Genomic DNA, 18,364 nt, shown 5'->3' on the forward strand with positions numbered 1-18,364 from the left:
CCCATTTCTTGGCCGAACGAGTGCTCCTCTGTATAGGAGAGTTGATTGAGATAGCTCTTGGCCGAATGATCGCTCAAAGCTTCTTTCAGCCCACAGCCATCTAATCAGTAAGGCTAACTTTACTCAGACCCTATTTATGTTTGTAAATGCTTAAAGTGAACCTATCAGCAGGATTGTGCTCAGTAACCTACAGACAGTGTCAGGCTGGCGCCGTTACAGTTATAAAAATGATACCTGGGTTGATGAAATCTGTCTTGTGGTTGTTGTTTAACTTAAAAATCCTGATAACAGGTTCTCTTTAATCTCTAATCTGGACAAACGTCATTGTGAAGGGAGGGAGCAGAGGTGAGCTGTGACATTACCTATTGTGAATGATATAGCTTGTCAGAAACTATACTACATGTCTAAATGGAGGTATTTTTTTACTAATATTATTATTACACTTACTACATATTGGTATATTAACTTAGAAATGGGAATACCCCTTTAACATAGAAAGCAGATTTAAATATTAGATAATTTTCAATCAATACATTCCAATTTATCTTCCCGATCCGTTATTTTCCTAGTAGATGTAAAAAAGAGATATCTCCCACTTATTATACCACTTATTCTCTCAACACACATTAAATGCTGGCTACATTACATACACAGCATTCAAGAACTAACAGCAGCAACTAGAGCTGAGGTCTGACAGAGGCCCATAACTATTTGAATGCAGCTGTCAGTATGACATTGGCATTTAAATGGTGCGATTACTGGTGCTCACTGGCATTGGCTGCCTTGGACCTCTGTGACGTGATCGTGAGGCAACGATGAGTTACAATGGCAGTTGGAAACATGCTGAAGGCCCCCTCTGCTGCCATCTTTGTCGTCCTGTGAAGCTCAGCCACAAGGTCACCTTTATAGAAGCCACGATTATCATTATATACTGAAGTCAGTATATAGTATAAGAGATCAAACAATTGCAGGCGAATGTTCCCTAAGGGGAATCAAAACTAATAGAAAGAAAATTATTATATATATATACAGCTCAAAAAAATAAAGGGAACACTAAAATCCCACATCCTAGATATCACTGAATGAAATATTCCAGTTGTAAATCTTTATTCATTACAAGTGGAATGTGTTGAGAACAATAAAACCTAAAAATTATCAATGTAAATCAAACTAATATCCCATGGAGGTCTGGAGTTGGAATGATGCTCAAAATCAAAGTGGAAAATGAAGTTACAGGCTGATCCAACTTCAGTAGAAATGCCTCAAGACAAGGAAATGATGCTCAGTAGTGTGTGTGGCCTCCACGTGCCTATATGACCTCCCTATAATGCCTGGGCATGCCCCTGATGAGACGGCAGATGGTCTCCTGAGGGATCTCCTCCCAGACCTGGATTAAAGCATCCGCCAACTACTGGACAGTCTGTGGTGCAACGTGACGTTGGTGGATGGTGTGACACATGATGTCCCAGATGTGTTCAATCGGGTTCAGGTCTGGGGAACAGGAGGGCCAGACCTTAGCTTCAATGCCTTCATCTTGCAGGAACTGCTGACACACTCCAGCCACATGAGGTCTGGCATTGTCCTGCAATAGGAGGAACCCAGGACCCAGTGTACCTGCATATGGTCTCACAAGGGGTCTGAGGATCTCTGGCCTGTCTCCTGGTAGTGCCTTCAGCCTCTGGACACTACGCTGACAGAAAATTATTATATATATATACAGCTCTGGCAAAAATTAAGAGACAACCACATCAAAATCCTGTCATGAGCAGCCCAATCTCCAGACCTGAAGCCCATTGAAAACCTCTAGAATGGAATCAAGAGGATGATGGATAGTCACAATCCATCAAACAAAGAAGAACTGCTTAAATCTTTGCGCAAGAAGCAGTTTGAAAGACTGGTGGAAAGCATGCCAAGACGCATGAAAGCTGTGATTAAAAATCATGGTTATTCCACAAAAAATTGATTTCTGAACTCTTCCTGAGTTAAAACATTAGTATTGTTGTTTCTAAATGATTATTAACTTGTTAACTTTGCATTATTTGAGGTCTGAAAGCACTGCCTTTTTTTAAATTTTGACCATTTTTTTTCGTCAGAAAAAATTACAAAATGTATTGCTTGGAAATTCGGAGACATGTTTGCAAAAGTTTATAGAAAAAAAGAACAATTTACCGTATTTTTCGGACTATAAGACGCACCGTACCATAAAACGCACCCCAAATTTGTGGTGAAAATTGCAGAAAAAAAGATTTTTTATAAGATGGGGGTCCGTCTTCTTGTCCGAATTTAAGATCTCTTACCTGAGGGCAGGCAGTGGCAGAGCAGGGTCACAGGAAGCATGGTGGTGGCAGAGGTGAGGTGATGCTGAGGTGCGGTGGGCGGAACGGCGTGCACCTGAGCAGGGTCCCATCCTGCTTAGGTGGGCGACGCCATGGCCTGGTGTCCATGGGGAGGTTGTGGCAGTGCTGTGGCGACGGCAGATGTGCGGTCACTTCCTCAGGTGGTGGCGGCCAGGGTCCCTTCCACATTTGAGGTGACGCCGTGGCCCGGTATTGAAGGAGAGCAGCAGAGATGGGTGAGTCACGGTTTTCCTGGTGGTGGCGGCCATCTTCCTGAGGCTGCGCGTGCGCAGATTCAGTACTCTGCTTCCCAGGGCTTCAGGAAAATGGCCACAGGGGGCCGCGCGTGCGCAGATGGAGATCGTGGTGGCCATTTTCCTGAAGCCAAGATCTCAATCTGCGAACTCGGCTTCAGGAAAATGGCCACCACCATCAATCTGCGCACGCGCGGCCTCCCACGGCCATTTTCCTGAAGCCCCAGGAAGCAGAAAACTCAATCTGCGCACGCGCGGCCTCAGGAAGATGGCCGCCGCCACTGGAAAAGCCGTAACTCACCCAGCTCTGCTGCTCTCCTTCAATACCGGGCTGCGGCATCACCGCAAATGTGAAAGGGACCCTGCTCATGCCATACCGCTCACCGCGCCACATCATTCCCGCACCTCTGTCGCTGCCACAATGCTGGTAAGCCTGCATTCCAACTATAAGACGCACCCCCCATTTTCCTCACAATTTTTGTGGGGAAAAAATGTGTCTTATAGTCGGAAAAATACGGTACATTTTACTCAAAAATATACCTAGAAAGAGAAAAATCAGATAAACTGAACATTTTGCAGTGGTCTTTTCATTTTTGCCAGAGCTGTATATATATATACACTGCTCAAAAAAATAAAGGGAACACTAAAATCCCACATCCTAGATATCACTGAATGAAATATTCCAGTTGTAAATCTTTATTCATTACAAGTGGAATGTGTTGAGAACAATAAAACCTAAAAATTATCAATGTAAATCAAACTAATATCCCATGGAGGTCTGGAGTTGGAATGATGCTCAAAATCAAAGTGGAAAATGAAGTTACAGGCTGATCCAACTTCAGTAGAAATGCCTCAAGACAAGGAAATGATGCTCAGTAGTGTGTGTGGCCTCCACGTGCCTATATGACCTCCCTATAATGCCTGGGCATGCCCCTGATGAGACGGCAGATGGTCTCCTGAGGGATCTCCTCCCAGACCTGGATTAAAGCATCCGCCAACTACTGGACAGTCTGTGGTGCAACGTGACGTTGGTGGATGGTGTGACACATGATGTCCCAGATGTGTTCAATCGGGTTCAGGTCTGGGGAACAGGAGGGCCAGACCTTAGCTTCAATGCCTTCATCTTGCAGGAACTGCTGACACACTCCAGCCACATGAGGTCTGGCATTGTCCTGCAATAGGAGGAACCCAGGACCCAGTGTACCTGCATATGGTCTCACAAGGGGTCTGAGGATCTCTGGCCTGTCTCCTGGTAGTGCCTTCAGCCTCTGGACACTACGCTGACAGACACAGCAAACCTTCTTGCCACAGCTCGCATTAATGTGTCATCCTGGATGAGCTGCATTACCTGAGCCACGTGTGTGGGTTGTAGAGTCAGTCTCATGCTACCACGAGTGTGAAAGCACAACCAACATGCAAAAGTGACCAAAACATCAGCCAGAAAGCATTGGTACTGGGATGTGGTCTGTGGTCCCCACCTGCAGAACCACTCCTTTATTGAGTGTGTCTTGATAATTGCCAATAATTTCCATCTGTTGTCTTCCATTTGCACAACAGCATGTGAAATTAATTGTCAAACAGTGTTGCTTCTTAAGTGGACAGTTTGATTTCACAGAAGGTTGATTTACTTGGAGTTATATTCTGTTGTTCAAGTGTTCCCTTTACTTTTTTGAGCAGTGTTTTTATATATATATATATATATATATATATATATATATGGAGCGCCCCCACACCGCCGCAGGGCCGAGGGGTACCCGGAGCCGGGCCTCTGGTTCTCAGTCCTGGGGTTGTCACGGTGGCTAGACCCGGTCCGTGGCCCTGTCCGTCAGTGGGGGGACGTCCGGTGAAATAGGTAGTAGTAATGGTAGCGATGTAACGGTGCGGTTGTGGGGTGTAAGTCGCGGTAAATAACGAGGACACCAGTTTGCAGTCTCTTTACCTCTTTACTGGAGATCTCTGAGTCCTCAGTCCAGAATACGGTTCACCAGGCTGCGCAAGTCCGGCCGGTCCAATGGCACCTCCAGAGTTCTCCTCTCAGGTGGAAATCTGTGCCTTCCTTCTAGCGCTATGTGTTGTAGTCCTTCCCTGCTGTGCTTACGGAAAGTAACCCCACAACGGTTGTGTCTGTTTCTTAAGTTCCCTCACAACTCGATTTGATGTTCCTCTGTAATCCACCCCTTCCCTGTATTCAGGTTGGAATGGCACCCGTTTGTCAGGTAGGCCTGGAGTTCTTCCGGGACCCTAGAGACGCCCCTCTCCCGCAATTGCCCCCCAAGACTTCATAGGTGATATGTGGTAGACAGCCCGCCTGAGACCGACTGTCCTGCCGCTGTTTGGAGTATGGCTTGAAGCTGTATTCTAATCCACTCCCTCGGCGTTCCGGCCACCGGTATTGCGCCTCAGCAAGGTGCTGCCTCTTTCAGCACAACCCCTGCTGGTATTCTCCTTCTGCTTGATCTCGTTTCTCACTCAGCACAATCTGTCTCGCTTCTAGTCCTTTCCTTGAGTCCCGCCGCTTCCAGGAGCCTGCGCGGACCCGTTACGTTCTTTCAATGCCAAGCCTCTGCCAGGATCCCACCCCTGGCAGAGACCCTACAGTCTCTCCCTTCACAACACCCCCTGCCACAGGGTGTTGCTCCGTTCAATCCCGTCAGCGTTCTCTCTAACTTTCTGCCTGACCCCCAGTTTACCCACTATGGTGGGGAGTGGCCTAATGAATAGCACCCTTAGCTCCCCCCGGAGGCCCAGCTGTGAAACATATTGGTGTCTGTGATACCTGATTGGAGGAACTCCTTCGGTGCCATTGAACGTACCATGGCTCCCCTTAGCGGCGAAGCCACAGTACTGCAACGACCAGAACTCTGGGGCGCTGCACTCCCCCCTGGTTAAACACAGTACTCCGGGACTGGGAAGAAAAACAACAATACAGATTAGTAAACAGACATACAATTTTGTTGAGTGCAAAACAATAAGTATACTTGAACAGGCTTCCCTTTATGGGAGGTGAGGACACTTTTAACGTTACAAACATAGTCAACATTATAAATTACAGGCTATGCATAACTCCTGTTACCCAACCGGGTATTCTACTTAGTGCAAATTCTGGAACAATAAATTAACATTGCCTTTAAGAAACATACACTCTTAGTTTACCAAAGGCCTTCCTATAATCACATTACAGGGTAAGGTAACTTCACATTCTCCTACTTTGAACCTGCAGGACCGCCTGTCCCTATGGCACCAGACCTACTGCCTCTCCTTTCTTTTACAGGACCGCCCTGTTCATCCAGGGCCTACTGCCTTTCTCTACTATACATGGTATAGACATAACATTCCTTTCGTTTAAAGAACTCTGAGCCAGCTCTACTCGGCTCCTTTAAGGACTCACTCTCTAACCCCTACGGGTTCACTCTCTGTCCTTAGTAACAAAGTAACTTTCAATGGGGACGCGGGGTTTACCTTCTATCCTCACCTTCATTATTACTTTGCTTACTTTCAACTATGCAGACCTCTATCTCTACCCCTACGGGCTCTCTGCATCTTTTCTTTCTGCAAAACATTATTTAGACATTTCAACAAATTCAACACATATAACTTAGCATGTAAAACAGTTACATTTCTTTTCAAGGCATCATTATGGCATTACTGTTCTGCAACAGTATCTCTCTCAAGTTCAGTTTCTCACATCCCCTTTAAGAGGAGACCAAGTCTTTCTAAGGTAGCTCGTCTTCTCAGCCTACCGGCCCATGCAAAGGTTCCGGCATGGTATCTTCGCAAAGTGTCTTTAACTAGAACCGGTAGGAAAGGTATCTTCACAAAGTGTCTTTGGCTCAAACAAATAGGGCAAACATCTTCGCAAAGTGTCTTTGGCTAAAACCAGTAGGGTGCACCTTTAAGAAGGTGCAAACTATTTACAAGGGAAGTTCGAATCATGCACAGTCCATGATTTCTGCAGTTTGTATAACTTTTGTGCAACATCTTCAGAAAAGGAAAACAAACAAAGAGGATCCCGGGTTAACAGAGGGATCCATTAACCCTGGGCGGGTTTAGCAGCAACTTAAAGGAATAAAAGACAAACAGTAACTATTTACATTTTCAGGTTTCCGAGGTTTATTCTTCTTCTGGTGGCTTGGGTTCCTGAACCCCGGCCACTGTAGCACGGACACCAGCGGCAAGCTCCGCAGGGACCACCTGGTCGCCTGCTGTCTGAATTTGAAGCCTAACTCTGTCGGCAAGTTCAGGAGCTGCTACAAAGCGTACAGTAGAAACAGTAACAAGGTCTGGCAGCCCTGGATTGACCACAGTTGGGGCCACAGGTGCCACTCTCTCAGACTCGTATCGCTGAACTTTCCGGGCACGCCATCCTTGTGTGTTCCAGTGACGAGTATACGTCACCTGATCTCCCTCCCGGAGTGGTTCACCTTCTCGATCACAGCAGGGAGTCTCCACATCATAGCCGGCAACGAAGATGCCAGTAGGTAGACCCGACTCCCAAATGGAACCCCACCCCTTCTTTGGGTGGAATGCCGCCACCGTCCCTCGCCTGACAGCATCCGTCCCATCATAGATCATTTTTTTGCTCTGCAGTTCCCGTCTTTCAACTTCGGTGCGCTGTCCCCAATGCTGGAGCACGCATTGTTTGTATTGGTCCCAGGTAAGTATCGCAATAGTGAGACCTTCCATTGGAATCCCATCCTGCTCGACCCAGGGAACATCCCATCGGAACATCACCCCTCCTGGGTCCATTTCTATGGGCTCTCCCCACCTGGTTGGCAATGGTGGTAACAACTTCCCCAACGCGCCGGGGGTGAGAACCGCCCGGTCGATTGTAAACGCGGGGTTATTGTTGTGGGGAGGATCGGTCGGGAGAGCAGAACCGTCCAGGGGAATAGGGGCGCCGCCCATACCTGCGCCTGATGTGGTTCCACCGGCGTTGCTCTGGTCCGTTAACGAGGACACTGGAGTCTGCTGCAGCCCGGACCGGGGCTCCTCCAATGGGATGCTCGGATTCGGCTCCGCTGGCTGTGGTTCCTCCTCCTCTAACTCCGAGGTCGGGATTGGTGGACGTAACTCCGCTGTCGGATCCGCATGCTTCCGGTCCATCTCCGGTGAAGAAAGGCAGGCCTGAACTGCTTCTTCCTCGCTCAGGCACTCGCTGTTCATCATCGCTGCCTGATAGTCGGTGGCAGTGCATGCACCTAGCTCCGCCATTTCTCTGAGGTCGGGCTTCTCCGTCACCAGCCTCTCGCCGTTGCATATCAAGGGGTGTTTCTCTTCTGCTTTGGGGCAGGTCATTCCTCTGCAGCCAGAAGTGCAGGGGGCGGTAGCCATTTCTCGCGCCACACTGGGAGTCTCCGCCCATAACACGCCCTCCTTCCCCTTGGGTGTAGCAATGGCGGCGCCTTTTGGCGGGAACTTTTGGCGGCTAATGGCGCAGCACAGTCTTTGTAATAAAGTACAGTCCAAGCACAACAAAGTACAGTCTCTAGGCACACATGACCTGATTCTTCAGGCTTAAGTAGATCCTGTTCGTGACGCCAAGTTGGAGCGCCCCCACACCGCCGCAGGGCCGAGGGGTACCCGGAGCCGGGCCTCTGGTTCTCAGTCCTGGGGTTGTCACGGTGGCTAGACCCGGTCCGTGGCCCTGTCCGTCAGTGGGGGGACGTCCGGTGAAATAGGTAGTAGTAATGGTAGCGATGTAACGGTGCGGTTGTGGGGTGTAAGTCGCGGTAAATAACGAGGACACCAGTTTGCAGTCTCTTTACCTCTTTACTGGAGATCTCTGAGTCCTCAGTCCAGAATACGGTTCACCAGGCTGCGCAAGTCCGGCCGGTCCAATGGCACCTCCAGAGTTCTCCTCTCAGGTGGAAATCTGTGCCTTCCTTCTAGCGCTATGTGTTGTAGTCCTTCCCTGCTGTGCTTACGGAAAGTAACCCCACAACGGTTGTGTCTGTTTCTTAAGTTCCCTCACAACTCGATTTGATGTTCCTCTGTAATCCACCCCTTCCCTGTATTCAGGTTGGAATGGCACCCGTTTGTCAGGTAGGCCTGGAGTTCTTCCGGGACCCTAGAGACGCCCCTCTCCCGCAATTGCCCCCCAAGACTTCATAGGTGATATGTGGTAGACAGCCCGCCTGAGACCGACTGTCCTGCCGCTGTTTGTAGTATGGCTTGAAGCTGTATTCTAATCCACTCCCTCGGCGTTCCGGCCACCGGTATTGCGCCTCAGCAAGGTGCTGCCTCTTTCAGCACAACCCCTGCTGGTATTCTCCTTCTGCTTGATCTCGTTTCTCACTCAGCACAATCTGTCTCGCTTCTAGTCCTTTCCTTGAGTCCCGCCGCTTCCAGGAGCCTGCGCGGACCCGTTACGTTCTTTCAATGCCAAGCCTCTGCCAGGATCCCACCCCTGGCAGAGACCCTACAGTCTCTCCCTTCACAACACCCCCTGCCACAGGGTGTTGCTCCGTTCAATCCCGTCAGCGTTCTCTCTAACTTTCTGCCTGACCCCCAGTTTACCCACTATGGTGGGGAGTGGCCTAATGAATAGCACCCTTAGCTCCCCCCGGAGGCCCAGCTGTGAAACATATTGGTGTCTGTGATACCTGATTGGAGGAACTCCTTCGGTGCCATCGAACGTACCATGGCTCCCCTTAGCGGCGAAGCCACAGTACTGCAACGACCAGAACTCTGGGGCGCTGCACTTATATATATATATATATATATATATATATATATATATATATTATTATTATTATTATTTATTATTATAGCGCCATTTATTCCATGGCGCTTTACATGTGAGGAGGGGTGTACATAATAAAAACAAGTACAATAATCTTGAACAATACAAGTCACAACTGGAACAGGAGGAGAGAGGACCCTGCCTGCGAGGGCTCACAATCTACAAGGGATGGGTGAGGATACAGTAGGTGAGGATAGAGCTGGTCGTGCAGCGGTTCGGTCGATTGGTGGTTATATATATACGGTATATATAAATTCAAATTGCACGCCTTTTTCTTTGTTGAAAATGAATGGAATAAAAACATAAAAAATAACAAATTTGACATCTCCACATCGTAAAAGTGCAGTCTAAATATAAAATTAAGCACATGGTATGCATTGTATACAAAAAAGCAGAATGACAGAATTGCATTTTTTTTTTATCATCACACTTCCATACAAAAGTTTACTAATAAGTGAACAAAACGTTATATGTACTCCAAATTGATATCAGTAAAATCGTCAGAACAAAAAGCAAGTTCTCCAATATAACTATCAATGTAGAAATATAAACGTTACAGGTTTCAGGAAATGACAACATCAGCCAAATTGTATAAAAAAAACTCCTTATTTTTTTATTTCATTAGTTAAATAAAAAAATAAAAATTTGGTTTCATCGTAATCATACTGACCTAGAGAACAATGCTGCAATATTAATTATTTTCTGTGATTAGTACATAAGTCACCCTATCATTTGTATACATTAGTGCTTTGTCTGGTAACACCATTTTGACAGAATATTTTATTATTTAGGTTGAACTCATGTTTGGATGGTTCTGAGGATGGTGGTATCATGGCGTTCTCTGGCAAGCGAGAAGATGCTGGAAGATTTTGGCATTGGAGAAACTCAGGTAATATTTCAAGAAGAATGGATTTGTATTTTCTATTGGTCTAGATTCAGTTTTTCACTTTTTATTTTGTAAGCATTTCCAGTTATTCTCAAGAGTAATTTATAATAATAATAATAATAATCTTTATTTTTATATAGTGCTAACATATTCCACAGCGCTTTACAGTTTTGCAAACATTATCATCGCTGTCCCCAATGGGGCTCACAATCTAAATTCCCTATTCTATCCCTATTCCCTATTCATTATGTCTTTGGAATAAGGGAGGAAACCGGAGGTCTCTTTTGAAAAATGTTAAACAAGAAAAATATTGAACTGCTACGTCTTGGCCACAGTAGACATGCTCCACTAGAAACATTGCTAAGTGATAGAAAAGCAAGAGTTCCACTGTAGAAAGCCAACTATAGTGTCATCCCTTTAGGATACGTTCACACTGCTTCGGTTATAAACAGATGGGTTCTAATGACAATAGGGAGTTTGGGGATTAATCAACATTTGGATTTTTTCCATCAATGCCAATAGGAAACAGGCCTACAGGCCTAAGAGTGACAGTCATAGAGTCAGGGGCAGACATAACATTGGTGCAATAAAGGCGGCCAAAGGGTAAGAAGACCCACTTCCACCTCCAAAACAGCAAGCAGCTTTTGTCACAGACACAAAAAGGGGCCCATATACTATTTTTGCACAGGGGCCCTTTTATCTGTGTCCACTGCTGTGCAGAGTCCAAGGCCAGCCATAGTTTCCCACTATACAGAGATAGGTATATTTCCTGTCATAGAGAAAAATTGTAAAATCCATAAAGACATCTCCGGAGAAGGGACATATCACCTTCACATTGGACATAATTGGACATATGGGATTAATTATAACTGAGGAAGTGAGAAAGAGCTGACACTTCAACTTCTATTGAAGTAGGACCTCCTGCCATGAACAGGCAATTATCACAGGGGATTTGATGAGAACCAGCCAACAAGCCTAGGATTTGTGTACTCAGAAACAAAGAAGTACAGGGGCTTCCTCTGTTTCAAGGAGTTATTTCAGGGGTTTTAGGGGGATATTTTTTCATCGTTGTAAAGAAGGGAAGAACATAACACATTCTCTCAAATCACTGTTAGGCCACGTTCACACTTTGCGGCCTGCTCTGCGGGTTAATCCCGCAGCAGAATTGATAAATCTGCAGGGCAAAACCGCTGCGGTTATCCCTGCAGATTTATCGCGGCTTGTTCCGCGGTTTCCGCTGCGGGTTTCCGCCTATACTATTGATGCTGCATATGCAGCAATATGCAGCATCAATAGTAATGTAAAAAATAATAAAAATTGGTTATACTCACCCTCCGATGTCCGGATCTCCTCGGTGCTGCAGGCGGCTGTGCCGACAAGGACCTTCGTGAAGTCACGGTCATGTGACCGCGGCGTCATCACGGTCATGTGACCGCGACGTCACCACAGGTCCTGCTAGCACAGCAACTGAGACCGGACGCCGCGGGCAGCGCTGAGAGGTGAGTATAGCATCATTTTTTATTTTAGTTCTTTTTTTTACACCAAAATATGGTTCCCAGGGCCTGGAGGAGAGTCTCCTCTCCTCCACCCCGGGTACCATCTGCACATTATCCGCTTAACTTCCCGCAACGTGGGCACAGCCCCATGTGGAAAGTGAGTGGATCAATGCATTTCTATGGGTGCAGAATCGCTGCGATTCTGCACCAAGAAGTGACATGCTCCTTCTTTTTTTCCGCAGAAAAGCCACGCGGCTTTTTCCGCGGAAATCCGCAGCGTGGGCACAGCGGGTTTTGTTTTTCATAGGGTAACATTGTACTGTACCCTGCATGGAAAACTGCTGCGGATCCGCAGTGTCAAATCCGCTGCGGATTCGCGGCAAAACCCGCAAAGTGTGACCGTAGCCTTAGGCTGGCCAAAGACCTCCAACCTAATATCGGCCAGATGGATGATGCTATCCATGACATGTTTCCCATCTATGGATAGGTAAAATCATGAAAGAGAACATTATAGGAAACATGACCATGATATATCTTGCCTGTTACCTTCAGGGGCGAAGATATCCTGAAAGTTAGGGATCTCATCAACTTCTAAAAGACCTAGCACATTCCACAATCAAAGCAGGGGGAATTGTGCATTATGATGAGCTATTGGTCTGCAAAGGGCCTATATATTGTTCTTGCACAGGGGCCCTTTTCTGTCTGTGTCCGCCAGTGCGTAGACTGTAGAGCAGGATCACTATGTGAACTTAGACTTACTGCAGCAAACGAAGATAAAAAAAAACTGCAGATACAGTTCACCAAGACGTAAGTGAAAACAGCTACCAAAATTTCAACATTTTATTTTCCAAAATTGCCATATCGTAGCAACCCCAGTTCTAAACATTCACATAGGAAATGGTCTCGTTAGACAAACACATCTATCAAATCAGTTAAGGGTTAAGTCAGAAAGTTTCCTTCTCACCCATCCGCTCCTGCTTGCTTTTACTGTACTCACAGATTGTGTTTATTTATTTGCATAACTGTCATTTTAAGCTTCCCAATTATGAAGACAATTGTGTGCGATATTATAAGCTAATTGTCTCTTTGTGACTAGCAAGCTCTGATGAGGATTGTTTTCTCCGTGCACATCTTGTACTGTAATTTTCAGTTTTTGGATTGAGTTTTGGATCGCACTGTTTATGCCCTTGTAACCTCCTCTGCTTTGCTTCTGCCAAGTATTCTAGCTAATAATAGAAGCAACTTGTCTTCTTTTTGTCGGAGAGCTGTACTGTATAATTCATGCAAACATTTTATTTTGGGGCTTTGAAGATTTAAAGACTTGCAAGTAGTAACAGCTTTATTTGATAATCAGGCAAAACCCCCTTATTTTTAGTATAACTACCTTCCTCTTATAATGATTGATGTTGGTCTATATATAACCTAGCAACCAGGGTCGGACTGGCCATCGGGCAGTTCTGGCAAATGCCAGAAGGGCCGGTGGCAGTAGTGGGCCGCTCGAGTGTGCCGCTGTCGGCACACTCTCCCCGCTGTCGGCACACTCCCGGCCCCGCATTCAACTATACCGGCGTCATAGACGCCGGTACAGTTGAATGCAATGATGGAGGAGAGAGCGTCTGCTGACGCTTCCTCTCCCATCATTCCCCGCTCTGCCTGCCACTGACACTGCGGGTGCGCGATGACGTCATATCATCGCGCACCTGCTGTGTGACCGGGCGGGCAGACTGCGACTGCTGAGACCAGAGCCAGAGCAGCGCGGGGCAGGAGGAAAGGTGAGTAGAGTGTTTTTGTTTTTTTTAATCAATGAGTGATGACTGGATTGTGGAGCTATTGGGGGGGGGGCTGTGCTGCATTCCATTCTATGGGCCTCTGCTGCATTATATTCTATGGGGCTGGCTGCATTCCATTCTATGGGCCTCTGCTGCATTATATTCTATGGGGCTGGCTGCATTCCATTCTATGAACCTGTGCTGCATTATATTCTATGGGCCTGTGCTGCATTATATTCTATGGGGCTGTGCTGCATTATATTCTATGGGCCTGTGCTGCATTATATTCTATGGGGCTGTGCTGCATTCCATTCTATGGGCCTGTGCTGCATTATATTCTATGGGCCTGTGCTGCATTATATTCTATGGGGCTGTGCTGCATTATATTCTATGGGGCTGTGCTGCATTCCATTCTATGGGCCTGTGCTGCATTATATTCTATGGGCCTGTGCTGCATTATATTCTATGGGCCTGTGCTGCATTATATTCTATGGGGCTGTGCTGCATTATATTCTATGGGGCTGTGCTGCATTATATTCTATGGGGCTGTGCTGCATTCCATTCTATGGGCCTGTGCTGCATTATATTCTATGGGCCTGTGCTGCATTATATTCTATGGGCCTGTGCTGCATTATATTCTATGGGGCTGTGCTGCATTCCATTCTATGGGCCTGTGCTGCATTATATTGTATGGGGGCTGTGCTGCATTACATTCTATGGGGCTGTGCTGCATTGCATTCTATGGGGCTGTGCTGCATTATATTGTATGGGGGCTGTGCTGCATTACATTCTATGGGGCTGTGCTGCATTACATTCTATGGTGGCTGGCTGCATTACATTCTATGGGGGCTGTGCTGCATTACATTCTATGGGGGCTGTGCTGCATTACATTCTATGGGGGCTGGCTGTATTACATTCTATGGGGGCTGGCTGTATTACATTCTATGGGGCTGCGCTGCATTACATTCTATGGGGGCTGTGCAGCATTACATTCTATGGGGCTGTGCTGTATTATAGTCTATGGGGGCTGGCTGTATTACATTCTATGGGGGCTGTGATGTATTACATTCTATGGGGGCTGTGCAGCATTACATTCTATGGGGCTGTGCTGTATTATAGTCTATGGGGGCTGGCTGTATTACATTCTATGGGGGCTGGCTGCATTACATTCTATGGAAGCTGTGCTGCATTACATTCTATGGGGGCTGTGCTGCATTACATTCTATGGGGGCTGGCTGTATTACATTCTATGGGGGCTGGCTGTATTACATTCTATGGGGCTGTGCTGCATTACATTCTATGGGGGCTGTGCTGCATTACATTCTATGGGGGCTGTGCTGCATTACATTCTATGGGGGCTGTGCAGCATTACATTCTATGGGGCTGTGCTGTATTATAGTCTATGGGGGCTGGCTGTATTACATTCTATGGGAGCTGTGCTGTATTACATTCTATGGGGACTGAGCAGTAATGCTGGATACAGCTGTAATTATATGTTATATAGTCGTGTTACACTCCCCTCACTTCTTGTAGCCTACAAGTGTACAAAGATATTATACAGTCACCATGTGACAAGTGGGCCTGTGTGACTTCAAATGCCAGGGCTGAATTTTAGTCCCAGTCCGGCCCTGCTAGCAACCATATTACTGTGGTTGAATGAATAGTTACTTTTTGGTGTCTTTTTCATTGTCTGGATGCTGGTTTGTACCATAAAATTTAAGGGGAACAACATTCTCCTGTACAATTTACAAAGGGGCATTATATTTAGAACCTGTCAGGTCCCCCATGATCTCCAATCCAGCAGCATTCAGCTAATTGACTAGTCGATGGGGTATTAGTTGCCCCAGACTAGTCAGCTCTCTGTCCCGACAGGTTCCCTTTAAAGTGGACAGTATCGGTCATAAGTTTTGGCAGGTTAATCAGTATTGTTTTGTACATCTATAACATCCAGATATATGTCAGTTTTTAAGTTTTTTTGTGACATTTTTTATTATATTTCAAGGTCGAGGCACACAATACATTTTCATGCTTTCTTTCCCTGCATGAAATTGAACTAAAACGCGTGAAAATCAGGTAGTAAATTCAGCATCAAATTTTGAAAGATTTTTTAGCTGATTTATTTTATTGCACTTTTGTGTGTTTTTTTCCTGCAAACTTTTTTCATTTGTTTTTTTGTAGTGCTCCCATCTCTTTCTCTAAAACAGCACACCTGTGCAAACATGTAAAATGCTTTACAAAACACCTCAACACTTGTAAATGTGTTTTTCATGTGCGAAAGGATTACCCAATATTGAAGTCTATGCTTTTAAGAAAATGTCAGGAAATTCCTTAAAGTGAATCTGTCAATTGGCTTTTACTAGCCCATCTAACAGCAGCATGACACAGCAGCAATTTATCACATACAGAGCTGCATGTGGACAATAACTGGTTTATCTGTTGCAGATCTCCCAGTTCTCTGAATGCTGAGCTCTGCATAACCACAACCCACCACTGATTGGCAGCTTTCTGTGTACACTGTGCATAGGCAGAATGCTACCAATCAGTGGTGGGGGCGGGGTAATACAGAGGCCATGAATGTGGAGGACCACATGGCAGCAGGTTTACTAGTCCTTTAGTCATAATCTCTTGCTGATATAACACTGATTTTATTCAAACCACAGCAAGCAGCCCAATAAGTGATACATCGCTAGAATCAGGGTTTCTGACTACAATACGCTTTTCTCAGACAGGGCCGGCACAAATTATTTTGGTGCCCTAAGCAGATGAAGCCATTGTCCTCCCACAACTTCAAAGCAAAGGAAGGGTTCAGAGTAGAGATGGGCAGACCCCTGGATGTTCAGGTCCAGCGGGTTTGGCCAAACAGTTAAAAAAGTTTTGGTTTGAATACCAGAACAGTCCCCGGATCTGAACCTGTATCCCATTCACTTGAATGGGGATCCCAACCAAAAATAGCAGCCCACAGCTGCCCAGAAAAGGATCTTCTCACTTGCCTTGTAGCAGTGGCAAGTGTGGTTCATATCTGTGGGGTTGATGTCACCTTTGTATTGTCTGGTGATATCAAGCCCATGGATTAGTAATGAAGAGGCATCTATAAGACACCTATACATTACTAATCCTATAATTATATTGTAAATAAACACACAGCAAGAATAAAGTCTTTATTTGAAATAGAAACAAAACACACTATTACTTTTCTTATTTAAAAATAACAAACAAAGTTATACTCACCTAACACCCATTCCATTGAATCACTCATCTCCTGTAATGAAACACAAATAAAAAACAATAATATCCCTAACCTATCCGAAGTTCTGTCCCATGCCGTAATCCATATCTGTGAATTGCTAATTTTAAACCTGGACGGTGCCAAGATGCGACTGTTCAGGCTGAGTACCACTGATGAATGAGCTGCTGAGAGCACACTATCAGTGAGCAGCGGTGACCTCATAGCCAAATGCAGTGAAATTCTGCCGATCAACTGCAGTGAACTCATCTCTGTACCTTGTGACTTTTTCTTACTGTGCTAGGGGTGATAAGATTATTACTGCTGGTCAGAGAGCTGCATTTCCCATGCTGTCAGATGACAGCATAAGCCAGCAGCTGTTACTGGCAGTAAAAAATTTACCACCGGTCACAAAGGCGTCGGCTGATGTGAGTACTACTCCCATCAGCCTAAACCTGCTGTCGCTGATGACAGAGTGAGCAGGTGCCGTTAATGGGAGTATTCATCAGCCTGCACATGATAATATAATATTTAAAATATTTACTATAATTTATGAATAAATACATTTTTTAAAAAATGACGTGGGGTCTGTTCTATTTTTAATAGCCAGCACAGGCAAAACTGACAGCTACAGGCAACCCCCAGCTGCTAGCTTTATCATGGCTAGTTATCAAGAACAGCGAGGTCCCCACTCCATTTTTTAAAATTATTTAAGTAAATAATTTAAAAAACTTGCATGGGGTCACCCCTTTTTTTTACAACCAGCCAAGCTAAAGCAGACATCAGTGACCGGTCTCCCCATCATCCGGCTTACACTGACAGTGACTAGTTCTGAGCTCCTGTGAGAAAGTTTACTGGAGTTCATAGCTGAACCAAGGTGAACTTACATACGGCACCTTTTCCTGAGTGACAAAGTTCAGATGACAGAGTGGGAACAGCAGTGCTCTGACTGGCTGTAAAAATATAACTGCTGATCAGAGTCGCTGAGGTTTCTCATGCTGTCATGCAGATAACAGTTTGGGAAACACCTGAGGTTTGGGGTGCCGGACCACAGCAGTAATACAGACTTCCTGGAGGGTTCGCCGTTCACTAGTGATGATTAGAGTTGAGCGACTTTTACTTTTTTCGGATCGAGTCGGGTTTCGCGAAACCCGACTTTGTCAAAAGTCGGGTCGGGTGAAATCGTCCGATTGTTGCGTAAAGTCGGGGGCCGACTGAAACACGAAACCCAATGCAAGTTAATGGGGAATCAAAGTCGGCAGTGAGTTGAGGACAGGAAAACACCTACAGTGCCCATTTTAATGCCAAAAACATCAATTCTTATTACTGAAGCTTGTCAATCTTAATTTACTTTATAATAATAGGTAGGCATTGAAAACTGGGGGTCATTTGGCTAAAGTTGTGGGGGGGTAGGGCTGGCTCAAGTTTTTCGTGGGCCCAGGAAACGCGGAATACGTCACAGTGGTGGAGCAGGGAGAGGTAAGTATTTCAACTTTGCAAGTGCTGTGATCCTGAGCAAGCAGTGGGGGCCCACTCGATGGCATTGGCACTGGCACAGGGCCCCTCATAGTACGGCGGTGTGTTTGATGGCGGGTGGCGCCTCTCACCGGCAGACACTTTTGCGTACTATGAGGGGCCCTGTGCCAGTGATGTCGCCA

General features: G+C 45.9%; 1 long non-coding RNA gene across 12 annotated transcripts in view; it reads left to right on the forward strand.

The window, feature by feature from the left end:
• Positions 1–18,364, forward strand: part of LOC143782488 (uncharacterized) — a 435,273-nt gene that overhangs the window by 325,168 nt on the left and 91,741 nt on the right. For 10 of the 12 annotated variants that reach the window (XR_013216967.1, XR_013216965.1, XR_013216963.1 and 7 more), the window contains one exon: positions 10,124–10,221. This is a non-coding gene — a long non-coding RNA (uncharacterized LOC143782488). Of the gene's footprint in view, positions 1–810; positions 937–10,123; positions 10,222–18,364 lie in introns of those variants that run through there. The other 2 variants (XR_013216968.1, XR_013216970.1) reach the window with 2 other exon arrangements.

This window comes from Ranitomeya variabilis, chromosome 6 (assembly GCF_051348905.1).
Source record: "Ranitomeya variabilis isolate aRanVar5 chromosome 6, aRanVar5.hap1, whole genome shotgun sequence".
NCBI lineage: Eukaryota > Metazoa > Chordata > Amphibia > Anura > Dendrobatidae > Ranitomeya > Ranitomeya variabilis.